The following is a 24971-nucleotide window of genomic DNA, read 5'->3' as shown; positions in this document are numbered from 1 at the left end:
AGAGAGCAATGAGGGGCTATAGATCTCCTATTCTGTATTGATTGACTGAAAAAAGGTTGTCCAGGATCTTGGCCTTCAGCAGAGGTGCAAGTGGGGCGAGGTGCGCATTTAGAAAATAAAAGCGCGCAGCAGCCTATGCCGGCTTACTCCGAGGAAAAGAAAGGCGCAAGGCTGCTATTGCTAAAGCGTGCTGCGCTGCCCAAAAAAAAATTCATAAATGAAAAGGTGCAAGCGGGCGAGCCACGCATTTTGTAAATATCACACGCAGCTACCATTGCTAATAAAAACAAGTCAGGAGAGCCACGCATTTTGAAAAGATCGCACGCGGTTGCCATTGCTAATAAAAATTAAGCCCAGGGGATACAATTGCAATGTTGCAAAAATAGAGTAGGGTGAACCGCGCACAACAAAAGAAAAGACGCGGCCACCACTGTTAAAGTCCAAGTATGGCAAACTGCACTGCAATAAAATTACAAAATACAGTCATTAAGTAGCGGGAGGGCGTTTTGAGCCTGCAACAGCAGGTAGGAGAAAGTCATGTAAGAAAATAGTGCTCACAGACTGTAAATAAAACATACCGAGTAACAACACATGTAAGAGGGAGAAGTCCTCAAGGGAGGTTACATATGAAGAAAATGAGGTACTAAGGCGGTACTACTAAGCCTATTAACAAAGCAAAAGCCACCATTTACAAAGGACAGTAACATGAGCCAATTCAAAAGAAGGGCGGAAAAATGGGTGGAGCTTAAAGTCCATACCTGAATTCAGCACAGGACCTTAAAAGAAAATAGAGAATGCGTACCATGAATGGTGACGCAAGTGCAGGTATACGTCATCTTTCATGACCTCACATATGTCGTTACCCATCTTTCAGCATGCTCAAACTTTATTAACCATTCGGAAATACGTTAAATAAACATGGGATTTTACACATTGTATATAATCCAACCATAGATGGTCTCTCAGCATAACTCAAATTGTCATCAAGCATACACATCTTTTTTTGGTCGACACTACACAGCCTCAACAAAAAGCATTTTGTTGTACCCCCACCTCTGTCATCCCCAACGCTGTACAGCCAATAGATCAACCAGGTAAATTTTCACAGCAACTTGCACAAGTTTGCGGACAGAAACAGAGGATGATTTCATCATCAGAGAAGCAGCCTCCGTTCTGTTGTGGAAAGTGGGTTCATGCTCTGTCTGTAAAGATTGGCAGTTTTAGGGCCTGCTCTTGTTCCTCAGTTAGGGAGGTTACCATGGATACTGTAGACTCTGTCCTGGGGTATGTCAGCCTACAGAGTTGGGGTACAGGAGGAAAACTAAAGTTAGACAGGAGAGCAAGAGAGGTCTGTCAAAAGTCAGTTGAGACCCAAAATGTACCCTGCAATATCAACAGAAAGTTTTTCATCCACAACCCATTCTTAAATATTTAAATGTAACTGCCAGTAAAAGTAACAGGGACAAGGCAAGTAAGGGGATACAAAAGGTCATAAATGTTTTGGATAGCTGAAGGGGCAAGGCATTACTTCTGAATAACCAAAAGCTTTCACTTCATCCATTTGTTCTATATTGGAATTCTGAGGATTGAAGAAATTCCCTGCTTAGGGCACTGATGTCACCTCATCCCTTGCTACGGTTCAGTGGTGGGCAGCAACAAACTTTCTGAAACTTAATCCCACAAAAGAAGTACTACTACTGACAGTCCTCAAAGTGGAACAACATTTAATGGCTTCTCTCAAAAGATATTCGCCCAGTACCTTCTAAAACAACTCCAACAGTAGGCATTCTTAATGCTGAACATTCCTCAGACCCCACCCCCCAGTAGCCATAGTTAACAGTTCTTTCTCTGTCCAACTGAAGACAAGGCAGAGCCACTCATCACCTCTTGTTATGAAAAATCCTTCCGTGGTCAATACACGTACCCAATCGCGGTATGAAATGTATGACAAACTGATTTTTTATACATATTCCTCAATTGCGTCAAGTAAGGCCGGGTCACTGGGCTTTTTCTTGAGCTGCGTTCAGACTATGGAATTCCCTTTCATTTCAGTTACATAGCAGCCAGGTTTTTCATGGCCACGCATGACTCGTTAATCCAGTCCTGCTTATATTTTTGAGGAAATCTGGAACTTTTAGTCCTGGTTTTATATTTGAAGAAATAAACACATCTCTTACCAATGGCTGGACATCCCTGAAAATCTGCTAAGTGATCCTTAGATCCACAGCTATAGCACATGCGCTTTACCTTCTTTATTTTTCCCACTTCTGTTTCTCTCGCTGCTATTTTGTTCGAACTTCTTATTTTCCTGTAATGCAAAAACATTAGTGGTATGCTTACTTTCATTGGATAATACTTTAGCTGACAGCAGAGAGCGTTCAATTCCCTTAGCAATGTCAATAACTTCCTGCAAGCTTGGATTTCTAAATGCAACAACCGTTTTTGTATATTCTTTGAATAACAATTAAAAACAAACTGGTCTCTGATGTAAATGTCCAACATTTCGTTAAATTCGAAACTAGTGGCATGAACTCTTAGTGCTGCAATATATTCCTCAATGTTCTCACTTTCAGATTGATTTCGCATAGCAAATGTGCCTTCCAACCATAATGTTTGGTTCTTCTGAAAATTGCTTTCCCATTTGCTTGACCGCCTCCTGATATTCATTCATCAGTATAAACTGGACAGGTGCATTTTCAAATTCTGGTAAGCTGTGAACATTTCTTGCCCAGCATTGCCAAGCAGCCCAAACATAATTGCTTTTTTCTTTCAGCATTATATTCTTTGCCATCTATTGTTATTAAATAGTTCTCAAATGCTCTAAGCCAATTTTTCCAACGCATGGGTGGTTTACCATTATCATTTAGAAAATGTGCTGGTACGCAAATTGCATTACGTTGAGCCGTTTTTTATTTCCGTACAGTAATTCTTTATTTCTTCCACCATGGACTACAGGGTTCTGAAGCAGGGAAGGTTCACCTATATACGAATTTCATATATATATATATATATTTTTTGTAACTAACTTTAAATTCTGTTTATGAAGCTGCACAACTTTGGTTTTTAAGAAATTATATGTATTTTCTTACCGTTGAATTAGCATTGAATCATGAACCTTTCCATTTCATTTCGATGAGGTAAATGTACGCGTACGATCGCCTTTAGTCAGTTTCAGAGGAACAAAAAATGGCGGCACATTAACGTGCTTCGTACGTGACTTGTAATTAGGGTGTCCCATGGGTTATACTCGCTGCTGATAAGAAATGCGAAATGTTGACACTTATGTCCCAGTACAATGCACGCCCAAGTAGACTAGCAGGAGAGCCAAGTTGCGAGCCGCTAAGGGTTGTTCTGCTTAACGGCACAGATTTTTTGTTGTTTCAAATTAATTAAGAGCCCGTTTTATGCACAAAATTCCACATGCGCGTGAAGACAATACTTGACATTGAGTTTCCTTCAAATATTTCCATTCTGAATTTTCACGAAATTCATAGAATATCAGTCTCTGTAGGTTCTTCCAGAGTAAGTATCGTAATACTTCTGCAATGAGCCTTACTTTTTAGGTCTCGCCTAGCGTTGCAGCAGAAAGCGCTGCTTGCTCGGCGAGACATATTGTGGATGAGGGAATTTAAGAAGGGGACTTGAAGCCCCTCCCCTCATTTACATTGCTTGTCATTGGAAATAGGGTATTTTTGTTGCTGCCCCTTCACCTTTTTGTCCGGCCCATCCGGACTGGCTTGTCTGCTTTGCGGCTGACACAAAGACAATTCTTATCTTTGGTAGGGGGCCATTTGTTTTCACTCAGACGCGTGAAAACAGATGGCACCTTGCCATCCCACAATGGCGAGCACTGGTTTTTGTTGACGTACTTCGTTCTTCGAGGCGCTGTGGGCCGGGCGTACCCTGCTGTGTTATTTTAATGCAGCGTGTGTTTGCGCGAGAACGCTTCGTTCTTCGAGGCGCTGTGGGCCGGGGGTGCCCTGCCGTGTTATTTTAATGCAGCGTGTGTTTGCGCAAGAGCGCTTCGGTTTTTGGGGTGCTGTGGGCCGGGGGTGCCCTGCCGTGTTATTTTAATGCATGTGTTTGCGTGAGAGCGCTTTGTTTTTTGGGGTGCTGTGGGCCGGCTGTGCCCTGTCGTGTTATTTAATGCAGCGTCTGTTTCTAGGCCTCCATGGCCAGCAGCCAGAGGAAAGTGAAAATGAAGCCATTCTGGAGTAAATCCCCTGGTCTTTTTTCCATTTCCGTGCCCTGCCGTGTTATTTTAATGCAGCGTCTGTTTCTAGGCCTCCATGGCCTGCAGCCAGAGAAAAGTGAAAATGAAGCCATTCTGGAGTAAATCCCCTGGTCATTTTTCATTTCCGACCCATGAACATTTACCACTATTTTATCTTTCCGACCCATGAACATTTACCACTTTTTTTTTGTTGACGTACTTCGTTCTTCAAGGCGCTGTGGGCCGGGGATGCCCTGCCTTGTTATTTCAATGCAGCGTGTGTTTGCGCGAGAGCGCTTCGTTCTTTGAGGCACTGTGGGCCGGGGGTGCCCTCCTTTTAAATGCAGTGTGTGTTTGCGCAACAGCGCTTCGTTCTTCGAGGCACTGTGGGCCGGCCGTGCCCCGCCGCGTTATTTTAATGCAGCGTGTTATGCAGCATCTTTTTCTAGGCCTCCATGGCCTGCAGCCAGAGGAAAGTGAAATTGAAGCCATTCTGGAGTTAATCCCCTGGTCATTTTTCATTTCCGACCCATGAAGATCTACCACTTTTTTTTTGTTGACGTACTTCATTGTTCAAGGCGCTGTGGGCGGGGCGTGCCCTGCCGTGTTATTTTAATGCAACGTGTGTTTGCGCGAGAGCTCTTCGTTCTTGGAGGCGCTGTGGGCCGGGGGTGCCCAGCCGTGTTATTTATTTATTTTTTTAAATTGTATTTATTAGAAACAGAAACATAGGGCATCCACATTACACATGATTTATACATTATTATGTTTTTGCAGCACCAATACACTTTAACCGTTATGACATCAATATGTGGACCGAGCTCCAGTGAATTTCTAACAGCAGTCCCGCCCACCGCCCCCATCCCTTGTCCTCCCACATCTCTATTCTGACCGTTGTACATTGTCTAATCCTGGTGGGTCACAAATGTATCCTCTAAATGTATTCCAGTCTCCCAAGATTCTTGTCCATTTCTGGGGGCATCCTCGGTGCACATACACCGCCCTTTCTGCTACCATGGCTTCGTCCATGTCCCTACACCAATCTCTCAGTGTAGGTACCTCATTCGATCCCCACCGCCTTGCAATATTCCTCTTAGCCACCACGGTTCCCATCGTTACCCAGTCTTGCGCGGGATGGGTTAGATCAGTCGGCTCCCATATGTTCAAGAGGCATTGTTTCGGTTCCGGAAGCACTGAGTCCGCCACGGTTTGTGACATAGTCCTCATTATCTTGATCCAGTATTGCCGAATCTTCGGACATTCCCATATTGTGTGGTAGAAGGTACCCTCCTCCCCACAACCCCTCACAAAATTGGTGCACAGCCATCCCTATTTTAAAGAGGGTCACTCTAGTGTAATACGTACGATGAATTATTTTCAATTGTATCAATCGCAAGCGTGCCGCTATTGCCACCTCCCGAGGGGATGACAGCGCCTCCTGCCATTCTCCATCATCCAACTGCCCCAGGCCAGCCGTGTTATTTTAATGCAGCATGTTTGTGCGACATCACTTCGTTCTTCAAGGCGCTGTGGGCCGGGGTTGCCCTGCCGTGTTATTTCAATGCAGCGTCTGTTTCTAGGCCTCCATGGCCTGCAGCCAGAGGAAAGTGAAAATGAAGCCATTCTGGAGTAAATCCCCTGGTCAGATCCAGTGACAACTTCTGAATACCTTCTTAAGGGAATTCAACCGGAAGTACGGTTTCCGTTTCCTGGCGTGGGATGCATGTGGCATTAGATCTCTTGTGCACCTCGAGTTTACCAGGCAGCACGGCACTGACATGGTGAGAAGAACGGGCACAGCGTAATGAGCTGCATCACATGTCCGGGCAATGAGAATACTGCACATTTTCTTCTTGCTAACTCCTGTGCAGCACAACTGCCACCGGAAGTAATGAATGTGTCCTTGTATGATGTAGCAGGTGCTCATGTACAGCGCTCCTCTACCCGCAGGTCTAGTTTGCGCTATATAAAACTGCAAAACAATAATATAATATTAACGATTTTAACACAACAATTAAACATGACCTGTGCCCGCTGGGAACACAGGCCACAATATTACTGTTAATAGTGTTCTATGAGGTTACATCATCATGTGAGTGACATCTATGTGCACACTGTTGTCAGGATTAGTTGAACACATATGAGGATCAGACATCTAAATAAACATGCTTTGGTAATACAACTTACGGCATATGTACGACACTTACAAATCCCAGAATTCTTTTTAAAAAATTTTTTTTTCCAAACCCTGGAATGACTAGTCGCCAATGGATCTGGGAAACTCGGCAGCTGTGGATCTTTGCTCCAATCCATTGCTGTTCACTTTTAGGTAACAAGTAAAACAAAAGCCCAACTCTCCACAGGCAGTCATACCACAAACGTTTGATGTGCTGTCAGGCTTGGCAGAGGGCAGAGTGTGACAGAAGACCCAGACTAATCAGTGTTAATAAATGCTACAAATGCTCCATCTACCTTAATTAACCTCAGGTGGCCAACCGGCATGGCTGCCACGCCAAGTAAATGCTACGAATGCCGCATATATTATATAATGTAGATTTTCCTAATAGATTATGACGGAAAGTCTTAATTTTATTAAAGACACGGAGGCGAGTATTATGCTTACTTTTCTTGCTTTATTCCAATAGCAGCAAGATAAAACTACGACTCCCAGAAGGCTTGGTGAAAGAACTACCAGCCAATGGGAAACAAAGAAACAAATACTGACCAATCACAACCAAGGTAATAGTATAAGGTCCATCGTGACTGCGAACAGCCCTCTTTTCTTATGCGAGCAATTACAGAGAATGCAAAAATAAAGGAGAAACAGAGAACAAAATGCATAAAGTCAAAGTCCACGTAAAAAGTTCTTTTCCGAAGACCACCAGAGGAGACTCGGAGAGAAGGTCAAATCCAAGGACGGAAGGTGACGTCACAGAAGGAACGATCTTGGTAGAATTCATGATGACCTCAGGATGATGCCGGTGGCAGCGCAGGAGTTCCTGTGGGGAGGGAGAACACCAGTTAGAAGTGTTGTGGCGGGATAATACTCGCCTCCGTGTCTTTAATAAAATTAAGACTTTCCGTCATAATCTATTAGGAAAATCTACATTTTATGTCAAGACCGGAGGCTCCTATTATGCTTGTTTAAAGCATATCAATCACCAAAGAAGAAGCAGTAAGAACAGGTTTGCAATAAAATGTACGGAACACTGTATCATTAGACCAATCTGCTGACTTCAGGATATCCTCCAGACGGGAGCCAGCCCAAAAGGCTTTAGAAGCCATGGCTCCTCTAGTGGAATGAGCTCCGAAAACGGAGACGTCAATACCGGCCAGGGACATGACCCAACGAACCCAACGGGCCAAAGTAGCAGCAGAAACAGGATGAAAGGGTTTACGAAAAGAAATCAGGAGTTGGGAGCTGGAGGAAGTCCTGAGAGCAGAGGTCTTACTTTCATAAACTTTTAAACATTGACCTACACACAACTTGGGATTGGAGGGAAAATAGGGATAGAACACAGAATGTAAATTGGTCTTGGTACGTTTGTGAATATGAAACATCACACCGGTAGGAGTAAACTGTCTAGAAGAAACATCTAAGGCTTTCACATCAGATACTCGTTTAATGGAAATTAAACATAATAACATAGTAAGTTTAGCTGAAATCATTTTCAAAGAAAGAGCAGAATTGTCAGGCCAGTCAGAAAATAACTGCAAAACCAAATTGACATCCCATAAACTAGAATACTTAGCCAAAGGCGGTTTTGAAAAACGAATTCCTCTTAGCAATCTGCATACCAAGGGATGAGCCCCTGCAGGTTTTCCATCAATGTGGGCCTGATTGAGAGAAATGGCAGATCTGTATAGGTTGATGGTACGATAGGATTTGCCGGAGCTAGCCTCAGAGGCTAAGAAATTAACCATAAAATTTAAAGAGGCTGAAACGGGATTGACAGATTTTTGTAGACACCAGCTTGACCAAAGAGACCAGGCGGACTTGTAAGCCTTGGAGGTGCCTGGGGCCCATGCCCGACTAATAAAGACTGAAGCTTCCTGTGAAATGACGAAATCAGAAGAGGAAGGCTGGAGATTTTCCAGGCGGACAACGTCAGAGACTGGTCGACCACCAAAGGATGGGGGTTGCCCTGAGGATCCGAGAGAAGATTGGGAAAAGGAGAAAGAAGGACGGGAAAGTCTACCGCCAATTCCAGGAGTGACGGAAACCAAATCTGGGACTGCCAAAAGGGAGCTACTATCACCAGAGACGTCATTTGGCGACGCACTTGCGATAGGACTCTGTTGATCAACAGAAAAGGAGGAAAGGCATAATAGAGGTGAAGGGACCAATCTTGGAGGAAGGCGTCGGTCGCCAGAGCCAAAGGATCCGGACGCCAGCTGAAGAAATGGGGCAACTGGGAATTGAGTCGGGAAGCAAAGAGGTCTATTGAGAAAGGACCCCACAACTGAGAGAGGGAGAGAAACACGGAGGGAAGAAGCTTCCAATCGCTGGAATCCCGGAGGAAGCGAGAATGCCAATCGGCCACAGCGTTGAGGTCTCCTGGGAGGTATTCTGCAGAGAGCGATAGTTTGTTGGAAAGGCAAAATTCCCAAAGACTTTTTGCTAGATCTGCTAGAGCCTTCGATTTTGTGCCACCGAGATGGTTTATATAGCGAACCGCAGAAACATTGTCCATGCGAAGAAGGATGGTACAACTTACTTTGTCTTTTGCCAGACTCTGGATTGCAAAGGAACCTGCAAGCATCTCTAAACAGTTGATGTGCAATTTGGACTCCTCTTTTGACCATGTACCGCCAGTCGATATTGGTCCACAACGGGCGCCCCAACCCGTCAGGCTTGCATCGGATTCTAATACAAGATCTGGGGCGGAAGCGAAAATGGTTCGACCGTTCCAGGCCTCCAAATGGTTTAACCACCATTGCAGTTCCAGGTGAGATTCGAGATCTAATTCTATGTGATCGGAATACGCGAGACCTTGTCGAAGATGCCTGATCTTTAGGCGTTGAAGAGCGCGATAATGAAGGGGACCTGGGAAGATAGCCTGAATGGAAGCCGATAGAAGGCCGACTATTCTCGCAAGGGTCCTGAGAGAAATGAGTGGACGGCGCAGAACCTGGGAAATCTCCGTTTGAATCGTGGAGATCTTGGACTGTGGAAGAAACAGAGAAGCCAAGGGAGAGTCTATGCGGAACCCCAGAAACTCCATACTCTGAGACGGGATGAGGGAGGACTTCTCTAAATTGAGAAGAAAGCCCAACTCCAATAGAAGAGAGCGGGTAGTGTTGAGATCGTGCAATAATGCCAGTTTGTCTAGGTTCATGAGAAGAATGTCGTCGAGATAAATGATGAGTCTGATCCCCAGAGATCTTAGATAAGCCACAACGGGTCTCATTACTTTTGTGAAGCACCAGGGTGCTGAAGAAAGACCGAAGGGTAGAGATCGAAAACGATAAGTGACGTTTTGCCATTGAAATTGGAGGAATTTCGTGTGGGATTCGTGAATAGGAATAGAAAGATAAGCGTCTTGGAGATCGATGCGGACCATCCAATCGTTTTGACGCAAGGTGGCGATAAACCACAAACTGATTGAAAAATCTGAGATTGATCACCGGTCTCATCTTTTTGTTCTTCTTCTGAACAAGAAAAAGGGTGCTGAGGAAACCTGAGGGATCGAAGGGGGAAACGAGAATAGCTCTTTTGGAGAGAAGGGCCTGTATTTCCGAGGAGACCAGGAGGGACATTTCTGTTGAGAACACTAGAGGGGCAGGAAGAACGTGTTGAAAAGGAGGAGCGTAAAACTCGATACGATAACCTTGGACGGTGTCGAGAACCCATGGATCTGCAGTGAGAGTCTGCCATCTGTGAAGGAAAAGAGCTAAACGACCCCCAACAGGAATAACTGCACTCACCTTGTTGAGAGTTGTTGTTGTTGTGGCGGAAACCACGTTGGCCCCTGCCTCTGTAGCCCCGACCTCTTTGGGGGTAAAATTGGGGCTTGAAATCCTGTTGGTTGGAGTTGAAGGCACCACGGGAGCCTTGGGACTGGAACCCACGGCCGGTAGAGCGGCTCCTGCCTCTTCCGGCCCTGCCAAAAACCCGAGACGGGAAGACCTTTTTGATGGACTGCTGCGCCTTATCCAAGGAGGCAAAGGTGGTGACAAACCGACTTAAGTCTCTCACTAACGAATCTCCAAAGAGAAGACCATCGGCCTTGACACCGGGATCAAGGGGGCAAGGTTGGCCAGCTTGGGATCTAACTTGATTAAGAGGCCCTTGCGGCGCTCATGAGTTAAGGCCGCATTAGTATTGCCCAAGAGACAAAAAGCGCGTTGGACCCACAGTGAAATCTCTTCTGGATTAAGTTCTGAGCCATCCAGGCGAGCTGATTCAGCCAAATCGAAAATGCGGGCCAACGGTCCCACTAAATCAAGCAGTTTGTCTTGGCAGGAAGACCAAGCCTTGTCCACCCCTTTGCGTGGGTCCTTGCCAAACTTTGAAAAGAAAGTGAGGAGAGGCTGATCAATAGCAGGGGTAGAAATTATATGAGAAGGGAGAGAGGGCTTCGGACACTCGGACTTTAATTTAGCTCTTACAGTTTTGTCTAAAGGAAGACGAAGTCTGGAGGTGATATACTCTCCCACGTGGTCAATAGGGAACCATTCGGTAGAATTAGGGTGTCTGATAGAAGCAGGGTCAAAAAGAGGCGTACCCTCTGGGTCAAGCACCTGCTCCGATGCAAAAGCATCCAATTTTAATTTCTTAGGAGGGGACGATGGGTTTACTATGTCAAAAACATCATCAAGGTCAGTGGCGTCACCCATATCGTCATCTGTATCGTAAATAGTAGAGATGACCAATTTCTGTGGTACCTCCGGGTTGTTGGACTTGGCCTTACGCTTGCCAGCTAGACTTTTTAACCCCTCCTGAGTAGGAGGCCTGGGAGGAACCACGTCCTCTGTCATATGTGAGGAAGACTCACCAACCACTTTTGACGCCAAAGAAGAAACCTTGGAGTGTACCACTGTAAGTTTTCTGCTATCCCCCGCAGATTGGGCCATTGCTTTGGTCATTAAACTCAAGAGAGAATTCTCCATAGTCTTGGAAAAACGCTTCATAGAAGCCTCAACAGCAGTTTCCACTGAGGAATTAATAAAAGAACTTAAATCCTCTTTAAACTCATCACCTTCATTGTCATTAGGCTCATTTGAGACTTGCATGGTAAAATATACTGAGAAAGCTGCACAAACCCGAAGAGAAAGGGTTAATTGTGAGGAAAAAATAATGGGCGTGTGAAAAGGAGGAAAAACCCCTCCCTCTGGGGGCGTGTAAGCCAGGGAACAGGAAACCACAAGAACTGAGGAAGCGAAGCGTGTGAACCGATACCAGCTGCGTCGAGCTGAGGAGAAGTTCCGGAGCGCTGCGCCACCGTTTGAGAGAGCGAGCGGTGAGAGAGGCGCGCGTGGGGCAGAGAAAGCGTGGAGAGCGCGTGGGGGGGACAGTAAAGTCAAAGGCATAAACTCGCGTAGGAGCGCGAGGTAAACAGAAGCAGCGAAGATACGCTGTAAAGCTCAGCAATACAATACACAGAGCACAATTCAATAAACTTAAGCCACAATTAATGGTAATGACAGAAAAAGGTACTTATCTTGACTGCGAGCAGCAAGAAAAGAGGGCTGTTCGCAGTCACGATAGACCTTATACTATTACCTTGGTTGTGATTGGTCAGTATTTGTTTCTTTGTTTCCCATTGGCTGGTAGTTCTTTCACCAAGCCTTCTGGGAGTCGTAGTTTTATCTTGCTGCTATTGGAATAAAGCAAGAAAAGTAAGCATAATAGGAGCCTCCGGTCTTGACATAAAATTAACACTAGGGTGCCGATTTTGTTCAAAGAGAAGTGCAATTATCTCCATTTCTCTTTCAACAGTTTAACATATGAAGTGTAATGTTATTTATGAACTTATTTTAAAGGTTCCAATTAAGTCCTCGGTAGGGAGCTGGTGTTCTGTCAATATTTTAGAGGGGCTTGCCTAGCAACCATTACAAATTGTCGAAAATGCGTCGGAGCCAGACTTGTGGAGTAAAAAGCAAAGCATGTCAGGGGTGTTTACATTTTTGTATGCTAACAGATAATGTGGCCTGTGAACTTTGCTGGCAATAAATCATTCTTAACCCCTTCGATGCGAGTGATGGAGCGGTTCCGTAATGCGCGTCGGTTGCGCTGTGCGCATGACGGAACCGCTCTGTCATGGCCCCGCCCACGCACGGTAATCCGTGCCGCACTGAAGGGGTTAAAGCGGCTAATGAAAAAGCCCACTTCAGAAAGAAAACAGAAACTATTTTGTGTTCAGAGGATTGTTTAAAAGATCAGTTATGCTGAAGTTAATCTATTTGCAAACATGGCCAAAACAAATCTATGTAGAAAAAAACGACTACATTTTCCGAACAATATTTGGAACTGCTTGCTGACTCTGTCTTGGAAAACTAGTATGTTTTCCTTATTTGGTGGACAGTCCCACGTACATCTCTGCACATTAAAACTGGTATCTGGGACAGTGTTCTGCAAAAGATAAATGCCATCTCCACTACTAAACACCTTGTATCTAATAATAAAAAGAGGTGGTATGACATGCGCAAGAAAGTGATGTTATGTTATGTTATGTTAAAATTATTTGTAAAGCGCTCTTACACCAAGCGGTTTCATGGCGCTAGTGGAGGGGATACAGCAGAGGTGTGGTGACAGGGGCTTACTCGTATGCCTGAGAGAAAAGAAGGGTTTTACCTACACCTAGTTATGTCAACCACCACATATGCTATCATGAAGATTATAGAAAGGCAAAGCAGCACACTAAAGGGACAAGTACCAGGTGTCCCTTAGAGCTTAACCTTAGTAATGTTAAATTAAAAGTGTTGAAGATTATTGATCCTGCTAGATGGAATTGATACCCTTCTGGGTGAGTAGTTGCGCTTAACCAACCCGATTGATACCACCCTGGGGTGTACAGAAAATTAATAGCCAGGTAAGATTATCCCTTCTCCTTTTGTTAAAATAACTTTAGGCCCTAATGAAATGTCTATTACGTGAGCGTAACCTTGCATAATTTCGGTAATTTTGACCTTACGCTTGTTGAGCAACATTTTTTAAATGGATGCATTATCCGTTGTCGCATAATTTAAGCATCATACGCAGCAAATATGTAGCAGAAAACAATGCGAATTACTAGAACTCTAGTGGCTTCTGTTTGCAGTCCTTATGTTTTTTGCACAATGTATTGAGCGAGCAATGCGACCACTCATCAAAAATAGATGTAAGCACACAATTTGTGTTATAATTAGGGCCACTGTAATTATGCGATTGTGCAGCCGCCGAGATTGTTACATAATTGTAGATTTGCTGCATTTGCCACATAATCATCTGTCTCGTAATCTGAAGATTTGAACAATCAAAATTGTTTCTAGCTCAAACAGTTCAAAAGTTACAAAAAATGCAACAACACATGTTGCTGCGCGATTGAAGGCCCTTTGCAAAGCTGGACTGGTCACCTTTCCGGGTTGACCATCTAATTCAATCCGTCCAGCTGTTTCCCTTGCACATCAAAGGCGCATTTGACATAAATGAAGACAGACAACCAAACATGCAAACACAGCCATGCTTCCGAAAAACAAAAACAATGTGTTGATAATAGGATTTGTGTACAAGACAACAAAACACCTACATAAAGTGGTGAGAGTATTACTGATAGTTAAAAGTGCTACACAAATGTCAAACCACTACATAAAGTGCTATGGTTCCACAGAATAGCTAGCTTCACTTAAAATATACATATATATATATATATATATATATATATATATGTCACAAACTCAACCCAAAAGTAGTAGAGCGCTTTACGTGAGTACCAGTAACATTACATATATATATATATATATGTCACAAACACAACCCAAAAGTAGTAGAGCGCTTTACGTGAGTACCAGCAACATTTCACCATTTATGGTAGGTACAGGGAGATCAAGTGATTTTCCCAGAATCACAGGATGTTGAGCTGTGGCCGAGACTCAAACCCAATTTTCCAAATACAGAGTCGGTAGCGCTGGTCGTTGAGCCACATCCTCTCCACTTTAGTTAGTAAACCCCGAGCTCTAACTTTGCTCTGAAGCTATGCCTGGTTCTTATATTTCTCCCGCACCCTATGAAATTGTATTATATTTTCTGTTGGAAGACAGGTCCATGTATTAAACAATATTTTAGTGTAGCACAACTTCTTAAAGTTACTCCTGTATATCAACGGTGGAATGGGTCATGGTGACGTTAGGAGAATTCTGGATGGGAAGGGTATCACAGAGGCTAGTGGGGCCAGGGTATGGTCAGTCACAATTCAGACAAACACGGCACACATAGTGACTTCACCAGCACTGGTAGCCTATCAGAGACACAGACCTGTGAAGTGAGGTATATTTACAGATAAGAACTTTCTCCCTGAAAACAAGCTCTGGCATGTCCAACAGTTCAGCAGCCACAAATTAAAGGCGAGATCGATTGGCTGTGTCAGTGTTATTTATCAGTTTTTAGACTACACTTAACAGATATGTTGTTCTTAATTAGTCTTCAAATGCACAACTTTAACAGACACCCTAAGCTATAATGACCAACTTTAGAGTGAGTTTCCTCTGTGTCTTCCTATTGGCTGGGAGGTGCAGTTGGGAGCTCCCAATTTCCAACTCAACTTGTCCTATAGTTCTATAATCAGCAAAGGTATGTTTCACCACAGTGTCCGGGGTTCTGACAGAGCTCTAGTTCTTTACAGTAGTTAATTAACACTGTGAACAAGACAAGCACAAGAGCCCCAGCGGGAGTGCAGCCTGAACATGTTATGTCCTACAGGGTTGAACAAATTCTACTTGTCACTTGCTTTCAAACGACGCTCATCTGTTTGGATGAACATGAACCAAAGCAAAGTTAATATGAAAGTTTTAAGATATACGCTAGAAAAGAAACACTATGCACACGGAAGGGGGGTCATAAGGAGGGTGCACCGACCAATGCCCGCCGCCTCCGAGGCAACCACGTTAAGGCCAGTCAATACTTCTAACAGAAAACGTCAGAGCTTCTTAGGTCTCATAATGAAGTGACTGGAGCCTGATCTTAACATGGCTGCTCTCAAAGGTCAAGGGCGCTCTCTATTGGTCTGCATGCCTGTTTGGGGGCGCATCTCTGATATCTACTATGGGTGGGTTTATAAAGCACGCTCTAGTAGTGGCAGATCAATGTTGTTCCCGGGCGGAGTTTCAAAGCACGCTATGTCCGCTCCTCAAACAGCAGTTAGGAAAATAATAAGGCGAGTAAACAAGCAAGCACCACGTGGCATTTGACAATAGATGCTGAGGTAATGGAAGGGTGGAAAATTAATAACTTCTGCCATAACTGCTTCTGAAGCGAAAGCTGCGACTAACCGTGTTGTAGTGCTAGTGGCACCATGGATCGGCAGCTCATAGAAGCTGAGTGGGGCAGGACGTGGCAGGAAGTAAATAACCTAGGCTGCGAGGCCCAGAGGGAGGAGGAGCCTTTGCATGCTCTGCAGTTGGAAGCATGGGATGGACAACCAAAACTATCACTTAGTGAAATCGCTTAGGCTAATCCAAGCACCCAAAGGTGGGACAATTGAGAGCAATGGGCCAATAGAAAGCCACCATTTCTGAATAGCTCAAGAAAGAACCAATGGCAATCATGGGGTTTACCAAAATCCCACAGAAGAGCTACAACAAGTCTTGCAGACAGTGCAAGCGCTGTCAAGGCTCTACCTAAAAATTACCAAATAATGAAGCAATACTAGTACAAAATGTGCTGCATTATGCATGCATAATTGCCATATTCTGGCTGCATAATTTACTTAACTGTGCCGCATAATTTGACTGGCTAATTCCAGTGGCTCTGGCTATAATAAAGCGCCAAATGTCAACAAACTGAACAGGCACTTGTCTCTGCACAAGATGTAAAACGTTGTTCCACAAAGCTGCCCTTATTGCTGTCATTTTGAACAAGCATTGGCATAGCCAATAGGTCTCGCCTTTGAGACCTTACAAGTGTTTAGCCATGCAACAGTTGCATAACTAAATACTTATAAGGTCCCAAAAGCGAGACCTATCGGCTATGCCAAGCGGCCGTGAAAACGAAAGTGATCGCGATCAAGATCAAACATCAAAGTGGCCGTGAAAGCGATCGCGGTAAAGTGCGGCGCGCGCGCACATGCACTGTAGCTCTAGGCTGACCTGGTAGCACTTTTTGGAGCCCTCTCAATAAGTCTCGCCAGACCAGCGCATGCGCTGGGTTAGGCGAGACCTAAAAATGTGTATTAGATGATAAAATACACAAATGACAAAGCTATAACTAGTTTTTTGAGGTGAAATGATCACTAGCCTTGTCAGTGAAGTAAAATGAAGTTGCTAACTCCAGCTTCACCATGAAGGAAAATACCTCCAAACATAACACTAGAAAACTGTAGGTAAATTGGATCAAAATTAGCTGCATACCAACTCATTTGGGGCAAAAACCAACAGCAGTGGTAACTATGTTAGGATCTCCAGATTTTTGGAGGTAAACTGTCCGTAGAGGGAATTACCACTCTGCGCGGCACCCTCGTCTACAGACCCCCCCCCGGACCCTGCGCCCCGTTCGTCATGACCATCACCGACATCATCACACCCCACGCCATTGCCTCCATGGACTACTTACTCATCGGAGACCTCAACTTTCACCTCAACGACCCCAACTCCACCACCCTGCTGGAAAACCTCACCAACCTTGGCCTGAAACAGCACGTCACCATGCCCACCCACAAGGCAGGACACACCCTCGACCCCATCTTCGCATGAGTTAACAGCATCCACTTCAGCCACACCACGCAACCCCTTTGGACAGATCACCACTGTGTACACTCCGTCAACAAACCCACCGCCCCCAAACCAGCACTGCAAAAGCCACGAAGGAAGTGGAGCAAAATCACGGAGGAGCAGCTCAACTCCACCCTCAACCACGTCCCCCACCACCTCGACCGACCCAAACAGTGCACCCAAAGAACTCCACAGATGGATCTTAAACTGCGCAGACAAGCTTGCACCCCTACGCAACCCCGACAGACAGCGCCCCAGGAAAGCCATCTCGTTCACCTCCGACATCCAGGAATCCAGACGCACCTGCAGACGTCTCGAGAAGAACTGGAGAGACAGCAAAACGATAAGATCCACCAAAAGGACCTTCATCCAAAACAAGATCCTCGACAACTCCAAAGAAATATTCAACATCATCGAGGAATTCACCAAGCCCCCCAGCGCAACCATGGACATCACCCCCTCCCAGGACCTCTGCGACAAGCTTGAATCCTACTTCAACCTGAAAATCAAAGACCTCTACAACCAGTTCAACGACCAGACTCCAGACGCCGAAACCATCACCCCCCCCCCACCTCAGCCAGCCTACCACCTCCGCCTGGAACCCAGTCACCACCGAAGAGACCACCTCGACCATGAAGAGCATCCACTCGGGGGGGCCCCCACGGACCCCTGCCCACCGCACATCTACCACAGAGCCGCCATTGCCCCAGAACTACGATGCACCATCAACACCACCTTCAAGACCGGCACCTTCCCCAATGACTGGAAACACGCAGAAGACAGACCCCTACTAAAGAAGCCCACAGCTGACCCCACGGACCTCAAGAACTACAGAACCATCTCCCTCCTCCCTTTCACAGCCAAAGTCACAGAGAGGATCATCATTGCACAGCGAACAAAATTCATTGAAGAAAACTCCGTCCCTGACCCCTCCCAATCCAGCTTCCGCAGCAACCACAACACCGAGACCACTCTCCTCGCCGCCACAGATGACATCCGCACCCTCCTCGACCAAGGAGACAGCGCAGCCCTGATCCTGCTCGATCTCTCCACAGCGTTCAAAACCGTCTCCCACCGCACACTCACCGCCAGACTCCACGACGCCAGCATACAGGGAAAAGCCCTCAACTGGATCCGCTCCTTCGTCACCGGCAGAACCCAAAGAATCAGATTGCCACCTTTCCTCTCCGCACCCACAGAAATCAACTGCGGAGTACCCCAAGGATCATCACTCAGCCCCACGCTTTTCAACATATACATAGCCCCCCTCGCCGCCATCGTGAGACACCACACTCAGCATAGTATCCTACGCAGACGACACCCAGCTCATCCTCAACTTCCAGGAAGGAATGAAGGATGTTGCATCCTGGATGAGCAGCAGCTGCCTGAAGCTCAACTCAGAGAAGACAGAGGTCCTCGTCCTCTCCTCCTCCGCCTGGGACAACACCTGTTGGCCCACAGCCCCTCGGCAGCACCCCCCCGCCCCAAACCTTGGCATGGTACTCGACTCCTCCCACTCCATGACCCGACAGGTCAACGCCGTGGCCACCAGCTGTTTCAACACGCTCCGCATCCTCAGAGAGACCTTCAAATGGATGCCCCCCTGAATCAAGGAAAACCGTCACCCACGCCCTCATAACAAGCAGACTGGACTACGGCAACGCCCTCTACACCGGAATCAACAAGTCGCTGCTCCACAAACTACAGACCATACAAAACACCGCAGCCAGACTCCTCCTCGGCATCCCCCGACACGAGCACATCACCCAGCACCTGCGCAACCTCCACTGGCTCCCCGTCGAGAAGAGAATCACTTTCAAGATACTAACCCACGCCTACAAATGCCTCCACAACACCGGACCCCAATACCTCAACAAAAGAATTTCTTTCCATGTACCCAAGAGAAAACTCTGATCCGCTGACCTCGCCGAAACTCAACAAATCCGCGAAGCCAGAATAGGTGGAAGGGCCTTCTCCTACATCGCGGACAAGACCTGGAATGAACTCCAGATCGACATCAGACGCTCCCCCTTCCTGCACAACTTCAGAAAGACACTCAAGACCTGGCTTTTCGACTAAATTAAGCTAATTACACCCCCTCACACCCCCCTTCAGCACCTTTAGACCCTCACGGGTGAGTAGCGCACTTACAATACACCTGATTGGTTAAATTACCTCCAATATTTTTAAGTCATGGGCAGGTTAAAGACACTTTTCTAAAGAACTAAATAGCATGCAAAGACCGGATCTGGAGGAAATACTTCAGCCTCCAAAGATTTTACTCCGCATTAACACACACATCAAAATCAGCATAGGTATCCTTTTAGTCCAAGGCGTCACAGCTGTCAAGCCAGGTCTGCTCCCCACAAATAAAGGCCAAAAGGGCGTGTAAAACTACTGCTCACTCTCTTCACCTGGTACGAAGTGCCACGTTGTCCCCCCTCTCCTCTTAATATATCCAGAATGGTAAGCAGCCCCCCTCTCCTCTTAATATATCCAGAATGGTAAGCAGCAGCGGACTAGCCTGGCCTACCCAGCCCGAAACAAGCAATCACTGCGCCACACATGACTAAACATCCTCAGCCGAAGCACCCGCTAAGCCAAACTTTTCCCAAACTATGCTAATGCGGCACTGTCAGTGACTGAAAGAGGACGGCTCAAACAAAGAAACGTGCGGACTCCGGAGCCAATCAGTACTTCGTAATTCTGTACGGCGTACTATGATATGCTGGGTGCCGCCAATGCTCCAATCCTAGAAAACGTTACACATTCGTAGTGCCGCCCACTCCCAGACACCTCCCAGAATATGTTCAGTTGAGGAATGAATTGTTATACGACCCGGAAGTGCTAAAAATACCGACAAATGACATCCGTGGAAGGATCTGCTGCGGACGACTGTTATTAGTCTGGATTCACGACCGGTCCGTGTAAGTATAATCAGGTGATAACCGTAATGCATATGGAAGAGCAGTAATATTACGGTAGACAATGAATTACTTAGAAGAAAAAATGTATTACTATATAAAAAAATGTTTCTAAGATGGGTGCTTTGGGTTTAAAGGAGAAGAATACTGAGTACAGAAGCAGGACAGTCGTTATTATAGGACGACAAGAGATATTTTGGTCAGAGAAAGGGTTTCATGTGGCGACTAAGGTATTGCTACATTAGTGTATAGAGGTAATACTATTAATACGAAGGAGAGTACCAAGGGTGAAGATTACTCTTAGTATAGGGAAGCAGTTCTAACATTCTATAGGTGAGGGGTGCTGTATTAAAACTGCACGTTAATTCGGGGCAAGCTGTACTACAATAAAGCGAGGGCACGCTGAGAGGGAGACCTGGTGTAAAGCAGTGGCACGGATGGGTCAGTATTACTATTCATAAGGATTGTGGGGAAGAGTATTAAAGGAATGATACACCATGGAAAATATTACCTAATAGGGAAGGCTTTTATTTTCACAAAGGAATAGTACAGAGGGGAGACAGTATTACTATACATAAGAATTTACTCCGTGAAGGCTCTGTAATCTTAGAATAAGGGTATTGAGAGAATAGTGTTGCTATAGAGGGCAAGGAGGGGAGTAAGTATACTATAAGGGATGGTGACAAGGAGAGTGTATACTATTATAGTGGAAGCAGTGGCGGCTGGTGACATTTGAAAGTCTTCAGGCGTAAAATAATTGTGGTACTTCCCTGCGGTGAGCGAGCCTGAACAACCTACGGGGTGTTTGTGGGGGTTCTACCCGCTAGAAAATTTTGAAAAAAGAGTGGGCAAATGGTGCATTTTCAAGCAAATTTGAGAAAGCAGGAAGGTGCCAACCACTCTGAGGTCTGATGACCAGGCACCAGAGCTAGACAGCAGGCAAAGCACTGCAAACAGTACGTGTCCTAGACCAAACCAACTTAAACAGGCAGCTCGAACATGATGACACCCACCCTGCGGCACAATACTTCATCCCTGCTAGAGAGACTCAGCATTTTGGTTTTCAGCAGGGGGGTCTATGGCACATCCCAGCTATTACATGTATTCCTACTTACACACATTTATTGATTCATACCGCCCTCCTGTATCCCATTACCTCTTTGCTTAACTACACCTCACAACTGATCCTTTTTTCCATACATGTGCCTGGTGCCATTTTCTTCTCTTTTTGCAATCACAAAAGTAATCAATTTCTCTACATTCCCACAATAATCAGTATTAAAACTAAATTATCAGTTACAAAAAGACACACTTTCATAATTATTACATAATCACAATTCATATAAGTAAACACGTGTTACAGTTCATCACATTTTTGTATAAACCACTTTAACACTCTTATTACAAGGAAAGAAGGGTAATTATAAAGTTGCTTCTTGTCAATCAGGTTATGTGCTCAGGTTCTATAGCAGCTAGATTCTGACTTTGCTGAGCCATAAACCGATTCTGCACCTGCACCTCACCCAAACACTCACCTCCCATGTCTACCAATCCTCTGCGCTTTTTCTGTTCATGACTCTACTCTCTGGCACACACAGTTTACAAGTGATTCCAGACCGGCCCCCCTTTCCAGGCTGCCCACCATTACAACAGAGTCTAACAAAACTGGCTCAGCAGTAAAATACTTGGTCCAAACGAGGATCCCCTCGTCCACATTCGAGGCCCGTGAAGAAGGACTATGGTGAGATCCTCGGCTCAGAAACAGCCTATCTGTGGCAAAGAGCATCATGTCAAAACGATAAAAACAAAGGAATATGCAAGTGGTTCCAGACAGAAACAGCGTTAAAAAGACAAGGACACACACATTTCCTTTTAAAATTAAAATGTTCCATACATGGATGCATGCAGCATTATACATCTTATCGCAGACAGCCGGTGGCAATAATACTCATTCAGGTGTAAATATCCCTCACTGGGGAGAAAGCAGTGGTGCCACGACCTCACGCCGCAGCCGCCACTGAGTGAAAGGGTCAATGAAGAAAAATAAATATTGCCTCAGTCGTAGGGTTTGGATAATATTACTGTAGCAGAGGAGTACTAACGAGTTAAGGTATTATGAGTGTAGAAAATTGGATTTTGAATATATTTTGATAGAAGGTGGATGAATGAGGAAAGCATTTGAATGATGGATGAGGAGTACTCTGGAAGGGAGGACTCTAGAAAGTATATTCCAGGAAGATAATGATTACCATGGAAGAGGAGATGCTATTGGGGGATTCTTTTTTTACTAAGGAAGGACAGTTCTGATAATATTTATCTAGATGAGCTTGGTCTGCCCTTGAAACTATCGACATTGAGGGAAAGAAATTACTACTACACAAGGGGATGTATTTCTATAGAGTATGAGGGGTAGGCATTCAGTACTATTCTGATAAAGATGCAGTAATTGGTGTTGTATCTTATCTTGCAGCAATACATTCTTCCCTAGTGCTCTGTTCTTTGCTGCTCAGCCAGGGTGAATGTGATGTCACGGAATGTTGATGTGTGCCTGGTTGAGTGAGTGTCCGTTGGAGAAAGTGGGCTGAGCAGCAAGAAGCTGCTCTGGTGGTGCATACTTTCCATTTTACCAGTTACAGGATCCCAACTGTAACTGTGTCTTAATAAACCTCTCTCATAACATACTCTACTGCCTACTGGATTATTTACATGTAAGGATGCTACTTCCATTACAACACTGGCTACAAGGACAGGATAGAAATCATACGTGCAGGAAGGTTCTGGAGATTTGAGCGGAAACAGAAGATGAAACTAAGAGTTTAACAGCTTACATATAAAGCAAAAGTGAAGAAATTAAATAAACTAAGAAGTCTGAAAGGAATGGTATATACAGAGAAATGAAGAACATAAGAATTCAAGCCTGTGAGATTCATAGCGCCCTGGACACAGCCCCACCAGTGTCTTAGTTCATTTGACAGTGTGCCATCCAGGGCAATTCAACAGGCCAGCCTATATATAGCATGCAGCAGAGGAGAGTGCTATAATTGTGTTTACAAGCAGCATTATGGAGAGTCGAATTTTAAATTCCCACAGCACTATTTTACAATGCTGTGACAAGACATGAAGAGAACTGGTGTATCTGGCAGCGTCAAGTTGGAGTGGGCCGGTGTGACTAGCAGTGAGGGAAACTGCCATTAACAGTGACATCAATAGTGTATTCAAGGGACAGCATCTCATTATTTAGTGTATGTTTGCAACAAGCATTGTTCGCAGATCAGCAGTATGTGCAGTCCATTTTGCATCAAGAAACTTGCCCCATACTGAATGAAATACCGGTGAGCATGGAACTGGCGGCAAGTCAGCAGTATACCTGCTCAGTTTTTGAGATGGTGTTGTCTATATGGTCAGAACTTTGTTGTGATAGGCACGCATCGTCACTTACGTACACTTAGATGAGTGTCACTGGAGAACTAGCATGCTAATCTGCAGGAAGCTTGTCTGTAGCCCCATCGATGTGACATAGCGCGTCCTTCAATCAAGCCCTGATTCATGTAGCCATGACACTTAGTGCCTCATCGGCATGCCAGGGTATGCGCAGAGGGCCTCTTTGAGCAATGCACATTATGCATTATGTCTAGTAATGGGCATATAATCTTCAAGTCCACACCAATTAGGAATCTGCATCAACAGCAGTGTCTTCATGGTGTAACATTATTATGAGAAGTTCATCCACATCCTGGTTAGGATAAGATTTCTACACATTCTTGATTGGTGTCGCCGGCCTCATCTGGGTTTGGGAAAGAGGTTTCTTGACGCTGTGATCGAAGACGTGATGATCTTTTCGGGGACTCTCTTCCAGGTCGGAGGTGAACTCACATCCCAGTTTTGTGAAATTTTGGCAGTAAACTCGGGTGAGAGGTCACTCACCAGATACTTTGTTTGTGCCGGAAATTGTGCTGTATTAATCTTTGTGCTTCTTCTACCATGCCAGTTCGTACCTTAGTACTCCTCTCAATTTGTTGCCGTGTTTTGATGTATGCCTAGCATAATTTATTGCTAAGAGTATTTTGTTTATTGAGCTTAGGATTTGCTGCATAAATTTGTTTGTTTGTGTGTCAGGGTGTGGGTGAGTGTTGGAACCTGTTTGGTGCATTTGTATTCTACTATATGAGGTGTGCGTACTGCGTAAAGTATTACACTGTGAAGTTTCCCTGTGTATGGGAACCAGTGTGGTGTTTGAGACTGTGCTTGGTGTGTGGGTTGAAAGATACCCAGTGTGCAATTCCTTGTTTTAGGGAATGGGTTGGGTTGAAAGATACCTTTTGCTACATTTTCAGAGATTCCCTGTGTGAGTGGGAATGTGATTGGTTGAAAGATGTTCAACACAAAATGGGGCTGCTCCCAGAATAGTGACCTAGGTGAAACTTAAATTGTGAGTGTGGCCATCTCACAAAATGTGACACACTGGTCTCACACACCACCTGGTGTCATGCTTCATCATTGACCAATCCTCACCCTCCAGAAACTCGGTTTGGTGGAGGGCAGGCATACACCTGATGACAGGGATGCACTTTTAAACTAAGTGGGGGCCCGTGACGAGTGGTTGAAAGATACCTTTGCTACATTTTTCTGAGATTCCCTGTGTGAGTGGGAATGTGGTTGTTTGAAAGATACATTTTGCTACATTTTTCTGTGATTCCCTGTGTGAGTGGGATTGTGATGGGTTGAACTACACTCTTCTGTGGAAGTTCCGGGTTCAAGCTTCCACCCTTCCTATGGGGTTAAGGTGCATTTGTTTAGCCCAACTTTCCACCCTTCCTAAGGGGTTAAGGGGCATTTAGCTCAAGGCTGTAAGAGAGCATGTTTTCTCTGTCCTGTTTGTAATGCAGGAGGAGTGGGTGTGGAGTGACGTTGTTGTGTGAAGTGTAATT

General features: G+C 45.2%; 1 protein-coding gene and 1 pseudogene across 1 annotated transcript in view; one reads left to right on the top strand and one right to left on the bottom strand.

Annotated features, from left to right (window-relative positions):
• Window positions 1–8480: 8480 nt before the first annotated feature.
• On the bottom strand, window positions 8481–11449 carry LOC146798468 (uncharacterized; annotated as a pseudogene).
• Window positions 11450–19908: 8459 nt separating this feature from the next.
• The window catches only part of KLC2 (kinesin light chain 2), a 263961-nt gene continuing 258898 nt past the window's right edge, over window positions 19909–24971 (top strand). Inside the window, exon 1 of the mRNA XM_085625737.1 lies at window positions 19909–20046. The gene's annotated coding sequence lies outside the window, so the exon portion shown is untranslated. The remainder of the gene's footprint in view (window positions 20047–24971) is intronic.

This window comes from Triturus cristatus, chromosome 9 (genome assembly GCF_964204655.1).
Source record: "Triturus cristatus chromosome 9, aTriCri1.1, whole genome shotgun sequence".
In the NCBI taxonomy this organism is placed as follows: Eukaryota; Metazoa; Chordata; class Amphibia; order Caudata; family Salamandridae; genus Triturus; species Triturus cristatus.
This window is presented reverse-complemented; position numbering and strand designations above follow the sequence as displayed.